Source organism: Oncorhynchus clarkii, chromosome 7 (genome assembly GCF_045791955.1).
Source record: "Oncorhynchus clarkii lewisi isolate Uvic-CL-2024 chromosome 7, UVic_Ocla_1.0, whole genome shotgun sequence".
Taxonomy (NCBI): Eukaryota; Metazoa; Chordata; class Actinopteri; order Salmoniformes; family Salmonidae; genus Oncorhynchus; species Oncorhynchus clarkii.
In genome coordinates, this window is record NC_092153.1 from 29,047,040 (window position 1) to 29,065,704 (window position 18,665).

At 41.5% G+C, this 18,665-nt stretch overlaps 3 non-coding genes across 3 annotated transcripts; all 3 read right to left on the minus strand.

Annotated features, from left to right (window-relative positions):
• Nucleotides 1–3,571: 3,571 nt before the first annotated feature.
• On the minus strand, nucleotides 3,572–3,644 carry trnar-ccu (transfer RNA arginine (anticodon CCU)). Its single transcript has one exon. It is a non-coding gene; the product is annotated as a tRNA-Arg (tRNA).
• A 4,398-nt stretch (nucleotides 3,645–8,042) lies between these two features.
• On the minus strand, nucleotides 8,043–8,115 carry trnar-ccu (transfer RNA arginine (anticodon CCU)). Its single transcript has one exon. It is a non-coding gene; the product is annotated as a tRNA-Arg (tRNA).
• A 4,389-nt stretch (nucleotides 8,116–12,504) lies between these two features.
• trnar-ccu (transfer RNA arginine (anticodon CCU)) lies at nucleotides 12,505–12,577 on the minus strand. The gene has a single exon. It is a non-coding gene; the product is annotated as a tRNA-Arg (tRNA).
• Nucleotides 12,578–18,665: the final 6,088 nt, after the last annotated feature.

Genomic DNA, 18,665 nt, shown 5'->3' on the forward strand with positions numbered 1-18,665 from the left:
TTATACCAGGATCACCCGTGGGACGGAAGCGATTCCGATGTTTGGAAAGTTGGCAATAGATCCTGGGGGCCCAGTCCCAGCCTCCTCTCCTGAACTCATTAGGTCAGCCCAGTAATGTGCCCAATGTAAGCATTGGTCTTTCCAAGTGCCTTAACTACCCACCTGCAAGTAGGATCACCCTAGACATGACATTAGAGACAATGCCATGATAGAGTCATTTAGCCAAGACCTTGGACATATACAGTGGGGCAAACAAGTATTTAGTCAGCCACCAATTGTGCAAGTTCTCCCACTTAAAAAGATGAGAGAGGCCTGTAATTTTCATCATAGGTACACTTCAACTATGACAGACAAAATGAGAAGAAAAAATATCCAGAAAATCACATTTTGGTGGAAAAAAAGTATTTGGTCAATAACAAAGGTTTATCTCAATACTTTGTTATATCCTTTGTTGGCAATGACAGAGGTCAAACATTTTCTGTAAGTCTTCACAAGGTTTTCACACACTGTTGCTGGTATTTTGGCCCATTCCTCCATGCAGATCTCCTCTAGAGCAGTGATGTTTTGGGGCTGTTGCTGGGCAACACGGACTTTCAACTCCCTCCAAAGATTTTCTATGGGGTTGAGATCTAGAGACTGGCTAGGCCACTCCAGGACCTTGAAATGCTTCTTACGGAGCCACTCCTTCGTTGCCCGGGCGGTGTGTTTGGGATCATTGTCATGCTGAAAGACCCAGCCACGTTTCATCTTCAATGCCCTTGCTGATGGAAGGAGGTTTTCACTCAAAATCTCACGATACATGGCCCCATTCATTCTTTCCTTTACACGGATCAGTCGTCCTGGTCCCTTTGCAGAAAAACAGCCCCAAAGCATGATGTTTCCACCCCCGTGCTTCACAGTAGGTATGGTGTTCTTTGGATACAACTCAGCATTCTTTGTCCTCCAAACACAACGAGTTGAGTTTTTACCAAAAAGTTATATTTTGGTTTCATCTGACCATATGACATTCTCCCAATCTTCTTCGGGATCATCCAAATGCTCTCTAGCAAACTTCAGACGGGCCTGGACATGTACTGGCTTAAGCAGGGAGACACGTCTGGCACTGCAGGATTTGAGTCCCTGCCGGCGTAGTGTGTTACTGATGGTAGGCTTTGTTACTTTGGTCCCAGCTCTCTGCAGGTCATTCACTAGGTCCCCCCGTGTGGTTCTGGGAATTTTTGCTCACTGTTCTTGTGATCATTTTGACCCCACGGGGTGAGATCTTGCGTGGAGCCCCAGATCGAGGGAGATTATCAGTGGTCTTGTATGTCTTCCATTTCCTAATAATTGCTCCCACAGTTGATTTCTTCAAACCAAGCTACTTATCTATTGGAGATTCAGTCTTCACAGCCTGGTGCAGGTCTAAAATTTTGTTTCTGGTGTCCTTTGACAGCTTTTTGGTCTTGGCCATAGTGGAGTTTGTAGTGTGACTGTTTGAGGTTGTGGACAGGTGTCTTTTTTACTGATAACAAGTTCAAACAGGTGCCATTAATACAGGTAACGAGTGGAGGACAGAGGAGCCTCTTAAAGAAGAAGTTGCAGGTCTGTGAGAGCCAGAAATCTTGCTTGTTTGTAGGTGACCAAATACTTATTTTCCACCATAATTTGCAAATAAATTAATTCAAAATCCTACAATGTGATTTTCTGGATTTTTTCTTCTCATTTTGTCTGTCATAGTTGAAGTGTAACTATGATGAAAATTACAGGCCTCTCATCTTTTTAAGTGGGAGAACTTGCACAATTGGTGGCTGACTAAATACTTTTTTGCCCCACTGTATATAACATAGTCCAAATTGGATGATTAAGGTGTGGTAGACACATTTTGTATACTTTTATGTTTTTATTCCATTATTTTCTGTTTCATTTACTTTGGCGCTTAGGAAGCAGTAGAGCCAAATGCCGCTCATTTGGTGAGGAAATGTAATGATCTATTGCCTGAGTGTTGTGCGTTATTAATATCTGTCAAGATACTGCCTAGGTCCACTAGCCGGGATAACCGGACGACGGGCCAGAACACAGAGACAATTTTTGTTCTCACGTCAATGCAAAAAATAATCTTGTTTCAGAGAATGGTTTCGATCCATCGGCCTCTGGGTTATGGGCCCAACATGCTTCCGCTGCACAACTCTGCTTTCAGCCACTTCAGAAAAGACTAAACCTCACAATCCATGGCTTAGGAGGCCAGTGTCTTAGGCCACTGGGGATCTTTGTAATCAATATGACCAATACGAACTGATGGAAGAGGTAAAAAAAATGTATAATGGCACTTACACATGGAATGAAACTACGCATTTAAAAAAATATTTGTTCGCACTTAAATGCTATAAAAAGCTTGTTAGACGAAAATGTTTTCGATCCATCGACCTCTGGGTTATGGACACAGCAGGCTTCTGCTGGGCCACAATGTTTCCAACCACCCCAGATGGGACTTGCACCCACAATTCCTGGCTTAGGAGGCCAGTGCCTTATCCATTAGGCCACTGGGGCACTGTCTACCGTTCACAACCAGTACAAACTGGTTATGGGCCCAGCATGCATCCGCTGCACAACTCTGCTTTCAGCCACTTCAGCAAAGACTAAACCTCACAATCCATGGCTTAGGAGGCCAGTGTCTTAGGCCACTGGGGATCTTTGTAATCAATATGACCAATACGAACTGATGGAAGAGGTAAAAAAAAAATGTATAATGGCACTTACACATGGAATGAAACTACGCATTTAAAAAAAATATTTGTTCGCACTTAAATGCTATAAAAAGCTGGTTAGCAGAAAATGTTTTCGATCCATCAACCTCTGGGTTATTGACCCAGCACGCATCCGCTGCACAACTCTGCTTTCAGCCACTTCAGCAAAGACTAAACCTCACAATCCATGGCTTAGTAGGCCAGTGTCTTAGGCCACTGGGGATCTTTGTAGTCAATATGACCAATACGAACTGATGGAAGATGTAAAAAAAAAAAAATTATAATGGCACTTACACATGGAATGAAACTACGCATTTAAAAAAAATATTTGTTCGCACTTAAATGCTATAAAAAGCTGGTTAGCCGAAAATGTTTTCGATCCATCGACCTCTGGGTAATGGATCCAGCACGCTTCTGCTGGGCCACAATGTTTCCAACCACCACAGATGGGAGTTGAACCCACAATTCCTGGCTTAGGAGGAGAGTGCCTTATCCATTAGGACACTGGGGAACTGTCTACCTTTCACAACCAGTACGGGCCCAGCACGCATCCGCTGCACAACTCTGCTTTCAGCCACTTCAGCAAAGACTAAACTTCACAATCCATGGCTTAGGAGGCCAGTGTCTTAGGCCACTGGGGATCTTTGTAATCAATATGACCAATACGAACTGATGGAAGAGGTAAAAAAAAAATGTATAATGGCACATGGAATGAAACTACGCATTTAAAAAAAAAAATTGTTCGCACTTAAATGCTATAAAAAGCTTGTTAGACGAAAATGTTTTCAATCCATCGACCTCTGGGTTATGGACACAGCACGCTTCTGCTGGGCCACAATGTTTCCAACCACCCCAGATGGGACTTGAACCCACAATTCCTGGCTTAGGAGGCCAGTGCCTTATCCATTAGGCCACTGGGGCACTGTCTACTATTCACAACCAGTACGAACTGGTTATGGGCCCAGCATGCATCCGCTGCACAACTCTGCTTTCAGCCACTTCAGCAAAGACTAAACCTCACAATCCATGGCTTAGGAGGCCAGTGTCTTAGGCCACTGGGGATCTTTGTAATCAATATGACCAATACGAACTGATGGAAGAGGTAAAAAAAAAAATGTATAATGGCACTTACACATGGAATGAAATTACGCATTTTTAAAAAGTATTTGTTTGCACTTAAATGCTATAAAAAGCTGGTTAGCAGAAAATGTTTTCGATCCATCAACCTCTGGGTTATGGGCCCAGCACGCATCCGCTGCACAACTCTGCTATCAGCCACTTCAGCAAAGACTAAACCTCACAATCCATGGCTTAGGAGGCCAGTGTCTTAGGCCACTGGGGATCTTTGTAATCAATATGACCAATACGAACTGATGGAAGAGGTAAAAAAAAAATGTATAATGGCACTTACACATGGAATGAAACTACGCATTTTTTAAAAATATTTGTTCGCACTTAAATGCTATAAAAAGCTGGTTAGACGAAAATGTTTTCGATCCATCAACCTCTGGGTTATGGACCCAGCACGCATCCGCTGCACAACTCTGCTTTCAGCCACTTCAGCAAAGACTAAACCTCACAATCCATGGCTTAGGAGGCCAGTGTCTTAGGCCGCTGGGGATATTTGTAATCAATATGACCAATACGAACTGATGGAAGAGGTAAATTTTTATTTTATTTTGGCACTTACACATGGAATGAAATTACGCATTTTTAAAAAGTATTTGTTTGCACTTAAATGCTAAAAAAAGCTTGTTAGCAGAAAATGTTTTCGATCCATCAACCTCTGGGTTATGGGCCCAGCACGCATCCGCTGCACAACTCTGCTTTCAGCCACTTCAGCAAAGACTAAACCTCACAATCCATGGCTTAGGAGGCCAGTATCTTAGGCCAGTGGGGATCTTTGTAATCAATATGACCAATACGAACTGATGGAAGAGGTAAAAAAAAATGTATAATGGCACTTACACATGGAATGAAACTACGCATTTTAAAAAAATATTTGTTCGCACTTAAATGCTATAAAAAGCTGGTTAGACGAAAATGTTTTCGATCCATCAACCTCTGGGTTATGGACCCAGCACGCATCCGCTGCACAACTCTGCTTTCAGCCACTTCAGCAAAGACTAAACCTCACAATCCATGGCTTAGGAGGCCAGTGTCTTAGGCCACTGGGGATCTTTGTAATCAATATGACCAATACGAACTGATGGAAGAGGTAAAAAAAAATGTATAATGGCACTTACACATGGAATGAAACTACGCATTTTTTTTAAATATTTGTTCACACTTAAATGCTATAAAAAGCTGGTTAGACGAAAATGTTTTCGATCCATCAACCTCTGGGTTATGGACCCAGCACGCATCCGCTGCACAACTCTGCTTTCAGCCACTTCAGCAAAGACTAAACCTCACAATCCATGGCTTAGGAGGCCAGTGTCTTAGGCCGCTGGGGATCTTTGTAATCAATATGACCAATACGAACTGATGGAAGAGGTAAAAAAAAAATGTATAATGGCACTTACACATGGAATGAAACTACGCATTTTTTTTAAATATTTGTTCGCACTTAAATGCTATAAAAAGCTGGTTAGACGAAAATGTTTTCGATCCATCAACCTCTGGGTTATGGACCCAGCACGCATCCGCTGCACAACTCTGCTTTCAGCCACTTCAGCAAAGACTAAACCTCACAATCCATGGCTTAGGAGGCCAGTGTCTTAGGCCACTGGGGATCTTTGTAATCAATATGACCAATACGAACTGATGGAAGAGGTAATAAAAAAAAAATGTATAATGGCACTTACACATGGAATGAAACTACGCATTTTTTAAAAATATTTGTTCGCACTTAAATGCTATAAAAAGCTGGTTAGACGAAAATGTTTTCGATCCATCAACCTCTGGGTTATGGACCCAGCACGCATCCGCTGCACAACTCTGCTTTCAGCCACTTCAGCAAAGACTAAACCTCACAATCCATGGCTTAGGAGGCCAGTGTCTTAGGCCGCTGGGGATATTTGTAATCAATATGACAAATACGAACTGATGGAAGAGGTAAAAAAAAAAATTATAATGGCACTTACACATGGAATGAAATTACGCATTTTTAAAAAGTATTTGTTTGCACTTAAATGCTATAAAAAGCTGGTTAGCAGAAAATGTTTTCGATCCATCAACCTCTGGGTTATGGGCCCAGCACGCATCCGCTGCACAACTCTGCTTTCAGCCACTTCAGCAAAGACTAAACCTCACAATCCATGGCTTAGGAGGCCAGTGTCTTAGGCCAGTGGGGATCTTTGTAATCAATATGACCAATACGAACTGATGGAAGAGGTAAAAAAAAAATGTATAATGGCACTTACACATGGAATGAAACTACGCATTTTTTTTAAATATTTGTTCGCACTTAAATGCTATAAAAAGCTGGTTAGACGAAAATGTTTTCGATCCATCAACCTCTGGGTTATGGACCCAGCACGCATCCGCTGCACAACTCTGCTTTCAGCCACTTCAGCAAAGACTAAACCTCACAATCCATGGCTTAGGAGGCCAGTGTCTTAGGCCGCTGGGGATCTTTGTAATCAATATGACCAATACGAACTGATGGAAGAGGTAAAAAAAAAATGTATAATGGCACTTACACATGGAATGAAACTACGCATTTTTTAAAAATATTTGTTCGCACTTAAATGCTATAAAAAGCTGGTTAGACGAAAATGTTTTCGATCCATCAACCTCTGGGTTATGGACCCAGCACGCATCCGCTGCACAACTCTGCTTTCAGCCACTTCAGCAAAGACTAAACCTCACAATCCATGGCTTAGGAGGCCAGTGTCTTAGGCCACAGGGGATCTTTGTAATCAATATGACCAATACGAACTGATGGAAGAGGTAAAAAAAAATGTATAATGGCACTTACACATGGAATGAAACTACGCATTTAAAAAAAATATTTGTTCGCACTTAAATGCTATAAAAAGCTGGTTAGCAGAAAATGTTTTCGATCCATCAACCTCTGGGTTATTGGCCCAGCACGCATGCGCTGCACAACTCTGCTTTCAGCCACTTCAGAAAAGACTAAACCTCACAATCCATGGCTTAGGAGGCCAGTGTCTTAGGCCACTGGGGATCTTTGTAATCAATATGACCAATACGAACTGATGGAAGAGGTAAAAAAAAAATGTATAATGGCACTTACACATGGAATGAAACTACGCATTTAAAAAAAATATTTGTTCGCACTTAAATGCTATAAAAAGCTGGTTAGCCGAAAATGTTTTCGATCCATCGACCTCTGGGTAATGGATCCAGCACGCTTCTGCTGGGCCACAATGTTTTCAACCACCACAGATGGGAGTTGAACCCACAATTCCTGGCTTAGGAGGAGAGTGCCTTATCCATTAGGACACTGGGGAAGTGTCTACCTTTCACAACCAGTACGGGCCCAGCACGCATCCGCTGCACAACTCTGCTTTCAGCCACTTCAGCAAAGACTAAACCTCACAATCCATGGCTTAGGAGGCCAGTGTCTTAGGCCGCTGTGGATCTTTGTAATCAATATGACCAATACGAACTGATGGAAGAGGTAAAAAAAAAATGTATAATGGCACTTACACATGGAATGAAACTACGCATTTTTTTAAAATATTTGTTCGAACTTAAATGCTATAAAAAGCTGGTTAGACGAAAATGTTTTCGATCCATCAACCTCTGGGTTATGGACCCAGCACGCATCCGCTGCACAACTCTGCTTTCAGCCACTTCAGCAAAGACTAAACCTCACAATCCATGGCTTAGGAGGCCAGTGTCTTAGCCAACTGGGGATCTTTGTAATCAATATGACCAATACGAACTGATGGAAGAGGTAAAAAAAAAATGTATAATGGCACTTACACATGGAATGAAACTACGCATTTTTTTAAAATATTTGTTCGCACTTAAATGCTATAAAAAGCTGGTTAGACGAAAATGTTTTCGATCCATCAAACTCTGGGTTATGGACCCAGCACGCATCCGCTGCACAACTCTGCTTTCAGCCACTTCAGCAAAGACTAAACCTCACAATCCATGGCTTAGGAGGCCAGTGTCTTAGGCCGCTGGGGATCTTTGTAATCAATATGACCAATACGAACTGATGGAAGAGGTAAAAAAAAAATGTATAATGGCATTTACACATGGAATGAAACTACGCATTTTTAAAAAATATTTGTTCGCACTTAAATGCTATAAAAAGCTGGTTAGACGAAAATGTTTTCGATCCATCAACCTCTGGGTTATGGACACAGCAGGCTTCTGCTGGGCCACAATGTTTCCAACCACCCCAGATGGGACTTGAACCCACAATTCCTGGCTTAGGAGGCCAGTGCCTTATCCATTAGGCCACTGGGGCACTGTCTACCTTTCACAACCAGTACAAACTGGTTATGGGCCCATCACGCATCTGCTGCACAACTCTGCTTTCAGCCACTTCAGCAAAGACTAAACCTCACAATCCATGGCTTAGGAGGCCAGTGTCTTAGGCCACTGGGGATCTTTGTAATAAATATGACCAATACGAACTGATGGAAGAGGTAAACATTTTTTTTATAATGGCACTTACACATGGAATGAAACTACGCATTTTTTAAAACTATTTGTTCGCACTTAAATGCTATAAAAAGCTGGTTAGCAGAAAATGTTTTCGATCCATCAACCTCTGGGTTATGGGCCCAGCACGCATCCGCTGCACAACTCTGCTTTCAGCCACTTCAGCAAAGACTAAACCTCACAATCCATAGCTTAGGAGGCCAGTGTCTTAGGCCACTGGGGATCTTTGTAATCAATATGACCACGAACTGATGGAAGAGGTAAAAAAATAATGTATAATGGCACTTACACATGGAATGAAACTACGCATTTAAAAAAAATATTTGTTTGCACTTAAATAATATAAAAAGCTGGTTAGCAGAAATGTTTTTAATCCATCAACCTCTGGGTTATTGGCCCAGCATGCATCCCCTGCACAACTCTGCTTTCAGCCACTTCAGCAAAGACTAAACCTCACAATCCATGGCTTAGGAGGCCAGTGTCTTAGGCCACTGGGGATCTTTGTAATCAATATGACCAATACGAACTGATGGAAGAGGTAAAAAAAAATGTATAATGGCACTTACACATGGAATGAAACTACGCATTTTTAGAAAATATTTGTTCGCACTTAAATGCTATAAAAAGCTGGTTAGACGAAAATGTTTTCGATCCATCAACCTCTGGGTTATGGACCCAGCACGCATCCGCTGCACAACTCTGCTTTCAGCCACTTCAGCAAAGACTAAACCTCACAATCCATGGCTTAGGAGGCCAGTGTCTTAGGCCGCTGGGGATCTTTGTAATCAATATGACCAATACGAACTGATGGAAGAGGTAAAAAAAAATGTATAATGGCACTTACACATGGAATGAAACTACGCATTTTAAAAAAATATTTGTTCGCACTTAAATGCTATAAAAAGCTGGTTAGACGAAAATGTTTTCGATCCATCAACCTCTGGGTTATGGACCCAGCACGCATCCGCTGCACAACTCTGCTTTCAGCCACTTCAGCAAAGACTAAACCTCACAATCCATGGCTTAGGAGGCCAGTGTCTTAGGCCACTGGGGATCTTTGTAATCAATATGACCAATACGAACTGATGGAAGAGGTAAAAAAAAATGTATAATGGCACTTACACATGGAATGAAACTACGCATTTTTTTAAAATATTTGTTCACACTTAAATGCTATAAAAAGCTGGTTAGACGAAAATGTTTTCGATCCATCAACCTCTGGGTTATGGACCCAGCACGCATCCGCTGCACAACTCTGCTTTCAGCCACTTCAGCAAAGACTAAACCTCACAATCCATGGCTTAGGAGGCCAGTGTCTTAGGCCGCTGGGGATCTTTGTAATCAATATGACCAATACGAACTGATGGAAGAGGTAAAAAAAAAATGTATAATGGCACTTACACATGGAATGAAACTACGCATTTTTTTTAAATATTTGTTCGCACTTAAATGCTATAAAAAGCTGGTTAGACGAAAATGTTTTCGATCCATCAACCTCTGGGTTATGGACCCAGCACGCATCCGCTGCACAACTCTGCTTTCAGCCACTTCAGCAAAGACTAAACCTCACAATCCATGGCTTAGGAGGCCAGTGTCTTAGGCCACTGGGGATCTTTGTAATCAATATGACCAATACGAACTGATGGAAGAGGTAAAAAAAAAATGTATAATGGCACTTACACATGGAATGAAACTACGCATTTTTTAAAAATATTTGTTCGCACTTAAATGCTATAAAAAGCTGGTTAGACGAAAATGTTTTCGATCCATCAACCTCTGGGTTATGGACCCAGCACGCATCCGCTGCACAACTCTGCTTTCAGCCACTTCAGCAAAGACTAAACCTCACAATCCATGGCTTAGGAGGCCAGTGTCTTAGGCCGCTGGGGATATTTGTAATCAATATGACAAATACGAACTGATGGAAGAGGTAAAAAAAAAAATTATAATGGCACTTACACATGGAATGAAATTACGCATTTTTAAAAAGTATTTGTTTGCACTTAAATGCTATAAAAAGCTGGTTAGCAGAAAATGTTTTCGATCCATCAACCTCTGGGTTATGGGCCCAGCACGCATCCGCTGCACAACTCTGCTTTCAGCCACTTCAGCAAAGACTAAACCTCACAATCCATGGCTTAGGAGGCCAGTGTCTTAGGCCAGTGGGGATCTTTGTAATCAATATGACCAATACGAACTGATGGAAGAGGTAAAAAAAAAATGTATAATGGCACTTACACATGGAATGAAACTACGCATTTTTTTTAAATATTTGTTCGCACTTAAATGCTATAAAAAGCTGGTTAGACGAAAATGTTTTCGATCCATCAACCTCTGGGTTATGGACCCAGCACGCATCCGCTGCACAACTCTGCTTTCAGCCACTTCAGCAAAGACTAAACCTCACAATCCATGGCTTAGGAGGCCAGTGTCTTAGGCCGCTGGGGATCTTTGTAATCAATATGACCAATACGAACTGATGGAAGAGGTAAAAAAAAAATGTATAATGGCACTTACACATGGAATGAAACTACGCATTTTTTAAAAATATTTGTTCGCACTTAAATGCTATAAAAAGCTGGTTAGACGAAAATGTTTTCGATCCATCAACCTCTGGGTTATGGACCCAGCACGCATCCGCTGCACAACTCTGCTTTCAGCCACTTCAGCAAAGACTAAACCTCACAATCCATGGCTTAGGAGGCCAGTGTCTTAGGCCACAGGGGATCTTTGTAATCAATATGACCAATACGAACTGATGGAAGAGGTAAAAAAAAATGTATAATGGCACTTACACATGGAATGAAACTACGCATTTAAAAAAAATATTTGTTCGCACTTAAATGCTATAAAAAGCTGGTTAGCAGAAAATGTTTTCGATCCATCAACCTCTGGGTTATTGGCCCAGCACGCATGCGCTGCACAACTCTGCTTTCAGCCACTTCAGAAAAGACTAAACCTCACAATCCATGGCTTAGGAGGCCAGTGTCTTAGGCCACTGGGGATCTTTGTAATCAATATGACCAATACGAACTGATGGAAGAGGTAAAAAAAAAATGTATAATGGCACTTACACATGGAATGAAACTACGCATTTAAAAAAAATATTTGTTCGCACTTAAATGCTATAAAAAGCTGGTTAGCCGAAAATGTTTTCGATCCATCGACCTCTGGGTAATGGATCCAGCACGCTTCTGCTGGGCCACAATGTTTTCAACCACCACAGATGGGAGTTGAACCCACAATTCCTGGCTTAGGAGGAGAGTGCCTTATCCATTAGGACACTGGGGAAGTGTCTACCTTTCACAACCAGTACGGGCCCAGCACGCATCCGCTGCACAACTCTGCTTTCAGCCACTTCAGCAAAGACTAAACCTCACAATCCATGGCTTAGGAGGCCAGTGTCTTAGGCCGCTGTGGATCTTTGTAATCAATATGACCAATACGAACTGATGGAAGAGGTAAAAAAAAAATGTATAATGGCACTTACACATGGAATGAAACTACGCATTTTTTTAAAATATTTGTTCGAACTTAAATGCTATAAAAAGCTGGTTAGACGAAAATGTTTTCGATCCATCAACCTCTGGGTTATGGACCCAGCACGCATCCGCTGCACAACTCTGCTTTCAGCCACTTCAGCAAAGACTAAACCTCACAATCCATGGCTTAGGAGGCCAGTGTCTTAGCCAACTGGGGATCTTTGTAATCAATATGACCAATACGAACTGATGGAAGAGGTAAAAAAAAAATGTATAATGGCACTTACACATGGAATGAAACTACGCATTTTTTTAAAATATTTGTTCGCACTTAAATGCTATAAAAAGCTGGTTAGACGAAAATGTTTTCGATCCATCAAACTCTGGGTTATGGACCCAGCACGCATCCGCTGCACAACTCTGCTTTCAGCCACTTCAGCAAAGACTAAACCTCACAATCCATGGCTTAGGAGGCCAGTGTCTTAGGCCGCTGGGGATCTTTGTAATCAATATGACCAATACGAACTGATGGAAGAGGTAAAAAAAAAATGTATAATGGCATTTACACATGGAATGAAACTACGCATTTTTAAAAAATATTTGTTCGCACTTAAATGCTATAAAAAGCTGGTTAGACGAAAATGTTTTCGATCCATCAACCTCTGGGTTATGGACACAGCAGGCTTCTGCTGGGCCACAATGTTTCCAACCACCCCAGATGGGACTTGAACCCACAATTCCTGGCTTAGGAGGCCAGTGCCTTATCCATTAGGCCACTGGGGCACTGTCTACCTTTCACAACCAGTACAAACTGGTTATGGGCCCATCACGCATCTGCTGCACAACTCTGCTTTCAGCCACTTCAGCAAAGACTAAACCTCACAATCCATGGCTTAGGAGGCCAGTGTCTTAGGCCACTGGGGATCTTTGTAATAAATATGACCAATACGAACTGATGGAAGAGGTAAACATTTTTTTTATAATGGCACTTACACATGGAATGAAACTACGCATTTTTTAAAACTATTTGTTCGCACTTAAATGCTATAAAAAGCTGGTTAGCAGAAAATGTTTTCGATCCATCAACCTCTGGGTTATGGGCCCAGCACGCATCCGCTGCACAACTCTGCTTTCAGCCACTTCAGCAAAGACTAAACCTCACAATCCATAGCTTAGGAGGCCAGTGTCTTAGGCCACTGGGGATCTTTGTAATCAATATGACCAATACGAACTGATGGAAGAGGTAAAAAAATAATGTATAATGGCACTTACACATGGAATGAAACTACGCATTTAAAAAAAATATTTGTTTGCACTTAAATAATATAAAAAGCTGGTTAGCAGAAATGTTTTTGATCCATCAACCTCTGGGTTATTGGCCCAGCATGCATCCCCTGCACAACTCTGCTTTCAGCCACTTCAGCAAAGACTAAACCTCACAATCCATGGCTTAGGAGGCCAGTGTCTTAGGCCACTGGGGATCTTTGTAATCAATATGACCAATACGAACTGATGGAAGAGGTAAAAAAAAATGTATAATGGCACTTACACATGGAATGAAACTACGCATTTTTAGAAAATATTTGTTCGCACTTAAATGCTATAAAAAGCTGGTTAGACGAAAATGTTTTCGATCCATCAACCTCTGGGTTATGGACCCAGCACGCATCCGCTGCACAACTCTGCTTTCAGCCACTTCAGCAAAGACTAAACCTCACAATCCATGGCTTAGGAGGCCAGTGTCTTAGGCCGCTGGGGATCTTTGTAATCAATATGACCAATACGAACTGATGGAAGAGGTAAAAAAAAAATGTATAATGGCACTTACACATGGAATGAAACTACGCATTTTTTAAAAATATTTGTTCGCACTTAAATGCTATAAAAAGCTGGTTAGACGAAAATGTTTTCGATCCATCAACCTCTGGGTTATGGACCCAGCACGCATCCGCTGCACAACTCTGCTTTCAGCCACTTCAGCAAAGACTAAACCTCACAATCCATGGCTTAGGAGGCCAGTGTCTTAGGCCACTGGGGATCTTTGTAATCAATATGACCAATACGAACTGATGGAAGAGGTAAAAAAAAATGTATAATGGCACTTACACATGGAATGAAACTACGCATTTAAAAAAAATATTTGTTCGCACTTAAATGCTATAAAAAGCTGGTTAGCAGAAAATGTTTTCGATCCATCAACCTCTGGGTTATTGGCCCAGCACGCATGCGCTGCACAACTCTGCTTTCAGCCACTTCAGAAAAGACTAAACCTCACAATCCATGGCTTAGGAGGCCAGTGTCTTAGGCCACTGGGGATCTTTGTAATCAATATGACCAATACGAACTGATGGAAGAGGTAAAAAAAAAATGTATAATGGCACTTACACATGGAATGAAACTACGCATTTAAAAAAAATATTTGTTCGCACTTAAATGCTATAAAAAGCTGGTTAGCCGAAAATGTTTTCGATCCATCGACCTCTGGGTAATGGATCCAGCACGCTTCTGCTGGGCCACAATGTTTTCAACCACCACAGATGGGAGTTGAACCCACAATTCCTGGCTTAGGAGGAGAGTGCCTTATCCATTAGGACACTGGGGAACTGTCTACCTTTCACAACCATTACGGGCCCAGCACGCATCCGCTGCACAACTCTGCTTTCAGCCACTTCAGCAAAGACTAAACCTCACAATCCATGGATTAGGAGGCCAGTGTCTTAGGCCACTGGGGATCTTTGTAATCAATATGACCAATACGAACTGATGGAAGATGTACAAAAAAAAATGTATAATGGCACTTACACATGGAATGAAACAACGCATTTTTTAAAAATATTTGTTCGCACTTAAATGCTATAAAAAGCTGGTTAGACGAAAATGTTTTCGATCCATCAACCTCTGGGTTATGGATCCAGCACGCATCCGCTGCACAACTCTGCTTTCAGCCACTTCAGCAAAGACTAAACCTCACAATCCATGGCTTAGGAGGCCAGTGTCTTAGGCCGCTGGGGATCTTTGTAATCAATATGACCAATACGAACTGATGGAAGAGGTAAAAAAAAAATGTATAATGGCACTTACACATGGAATGAAACTACGCATTTTTTAAAAATATTTGTTCGCACTTAAATGCTATAAAAAGCTGGTTAGACGAAAATGTTTTCGATCCATCAACCTCTGGGTTATGGACCCAGCACGCATCCGCTGCACAACTCTGCTTTCAGCCACTTCAGCAAAGACTAAACCTCACAATCCATGGCTTAGGAGGCCAGTGTCTTAGCCAACTGGGGATCTTTGTAATCAATATGACCAATACGAACTGATGGAAGAGGTAAAAAAAAAATGTATAATGGCACTTACACATGGAATGAAACTACGCATTTTTTAAAAATATTTGTTCGCACTTAAATGCTATAAAAAGCTGGTTAGACGAAAATGTTTTCGATCCATCAAACTCTGGGTTATGGACCCAGCACGCATCCGCTGCACAACTCTGCTTTCAGCCACTTCAGCAAAGACTAAACCTCACAATCCATGGCTTAGGAGGCCAGTGTCTTAGGCCGCTGGGGATCTTTGTAATCAATATGACCAATACGAACTGATGGAAGAGGTAAAAAAATAATGTATAATGGCACTTACACATGGAATGAAACTACGCATTTTAAAAAAATATTTGTTCGCACTTAAATAATATAAAAAGCTGGTTAGCAGAAATGTTTTTGATCCATCAACCTCTGGGTTATTGGCCCAGCATGCATCCCCTGCACAACTCTGCTTTCAGCCACTTCAGCAAAGACTAAACCTCACAATCCATGGCTTAGGAGGCCAGTGTCTTAGGCCGCTGTGGATCTTTGTAATCAATATGACCAATACGAACTGATGGAAGAGGTAAAAAAAAAATGTATAATGGCACTTACACATGGAATGAAACTACGCATTTTTTTAAAATATTTGTTCGCACTTAAATGCTATAAAAAGCTGGTTAGACGAAAATGTTTTCGATCCATCAACCTCTGGGTTATGGACCCAGCACGCATCCGCTGCACAACTCTGCTTTCAGCCACTTCAGCAAAGACTAAACCTCACAATCCATGGCTTAGGAGGCCAGTGTCTTAGCCAACTGGGGATCTTTGTAATCAATATGACCAATACGAACTGATGGAAGAGGTAAAAAAAAAATGTATAATGGCACTTACACATGGAATGAAACTACGCATTTTTTAAAAATATTTGTTCGCACTTAAATGCTATAAAAAGCTGGTTAGACGAAAATGTTTTCGATCCATCAAACTCTGGGTTATGGACCCAGCACGCATCCGCTGCACAACTCTGCTTTCAGCCACTTCAGCAAAGACTAAACCTCACAATCCATGGCTTAGGAGGCCAGTGTCTTAGGCCGCTGGGGATCTTTGTAATCAATATGACCAATACGAACTGATGGAAGAGGTAAAAAAATAATGTATAATGGCACTTACACATGGAATGAAACTACGCATTTTAAAAAAATATTTGTTCGCACTTAAATAATATAAAAAGCTGGTTAGCAGAAATGTTTTTGATCCATCAACCTCTGGGTTATTGGCCCAGCATGCATCCCCTGCACAACTCTGCTTTCAGCCACTTCAGCAAAGACTAAACCTCACAATCCATGGCTTAGGAGGCCAGTGTCTTAGGCCACTGGGGATCTTTGTAATCAATATGACCAATACGAACTGATGGAAGAGGTAAAAAAAAATGTATAATGGCACTTACACATGGAATGAAACTACGCATTTTTAGAAAATATTTGTTCGCACTTAAATGCTATAAAAAGCTGGTTAGACGAAAATGTTTTCGATCCATCAACCTCTGGGTTATGGACCCAGCACGCATCCGCTGCACAACTCTGCTTTCAGCCACTTCAGCAAAGACTAAACCTCACAATCCATGGCTTAGGAGGCCAGTGTCTTAGGCCGCTGGGGATCTTTGTAATCAATATGACCAATACGAACTGATGGAAGAGGTAAAAAAAAAATGTATAATGGCACTTACACATGGAATGAAACTACGCATTTTTTAAAAATATTTGTTCGCACTTAAATGCTATAAAAAGCTGGTTAGACGAAAATGTTTTCGATCCATCAACCTCTGGGTTATGGACCCAGCACGCATCCGCTGCACAACTCTGCTTTCAGCCACTTCAGCAAAGACTAAACCTCACAATCCATGGCTTAGGAGGCCAGTGTCTTAGGCCACTGGGGATCTTTGTAATCAATATGACCAATACGAACTGATGGAAGAGGTAAAAAAAAATGTATAATGGCACTTACACATGGAATGAAACTACGCATTTAAAAAAAATATTTGTTCGCACTTAAATGCTATAAAAAGCTGGTTAGCAGAAAATGTTTTCGATCCATCAACCTCTGGGTTATTGGCCCAGCACGCATGCGCTGCACAACTCTGCTTTCAGCCACTTCAGAAAAGACTAAACCTCACAATCCATGGCTTAGGAGGCCAGTGTCTTAGGCCACTGGGGATCTTTGTAATCAATATGACCAATACGAACTGATGGAAGAGGTAAAAAAAAAATGTATAATGGCACTTACACATGGAATGAAACTACGCATTTAAAAAAAATATTTGTTCGCACTTAAATGCTATAAAAAGCTGGTTAGCCGAAAATGTTTTCGATCCATCGACCTCTGGGTAATGGATCCAGCACGCTTCTGCTGGGCCACAATGTTTTCAACCACCACAGATGGGAGTTGAACCCACAATTCCTGGCTTAGGAGGAGAGTGCCTTATCCATTAGGACACTGGGGAACTGTCTACCTTTCACAACCATTACGGGCCCAGCACGCATCCGCTGCACAACTCTGCTTTCAGCCACTTCAGCAAAGACTAAACCTCACAATCCATGGATTAGGAGGCCAGTGTCTTAGGCCACTGGGGATCTTTGTAATCAATATGACCAATACGAACTGATGGAAGATGTACAAAAAAAAATGTATAATGGCACTTACACATGGAATGAAACAACGCATTTTTTAAAAATATTTGTTCGCACTTAAATGCTATAAAAAGCTGGTTAGACGAAAATGTTTTCGATCCATCAACCTCTGGGTTATGGATCCAGCACGCATCCGCTGCACAACTCTGCTTTCAGCCACTTCAGCAAAGACTAAACCTCACAATCCATGGCTTAGGAGGCCAGTGTCTTAGGCCGCTGTGGATCTTTGTAATCAATATGACCAATACGAACTGATGGAAGAGGTAAAAAAAAAATGTATAATGGCACTTACACATGGAATGAAACTACGCATTTTTTAAAAATATTTGTTCGCACTTAAATGCTATAAAAAGCTGGTTAGACGAAAATGTTTTCGATCCATCAACCTCTGGGTTATGGACCCAGCACGCATCCGCTGCACAACTCTGCTTTCAGCCACTTCAGCAAAGACTAAACCTCACAATCCATGGCTTAGGAGGCCAGTGTCTTAGCCAACTGGGGATCTTTGTAATCAATATGACCAATACGAACTGATGGAAGAGGTAAAAAAAAAATGTATAATGGCACTTACACATGGAATGAAACTACGCATTTTTTAAAAATATTTGTTCGCACTTAAATGCTATAAAAAGCTGGTTAGACGAAAATGTTTTCGATCCATCAAACTCTGGGTTATGGACCCAGCACGCATCCGCTGCACAACTCTGCTTTCAGCCACTTCAGCAAAGACTAAACCTCACAATCCATGGCTTAGGAGGCCAGTGTCTTAGGCCGCTGGGGATCTTTGTAATCAATATGACCAATACGAACTGATGGAAGAGGTAAAAAAATAATGTATAATGGCACTTACACATGGAATGAAACTACGCATTTTAAAAA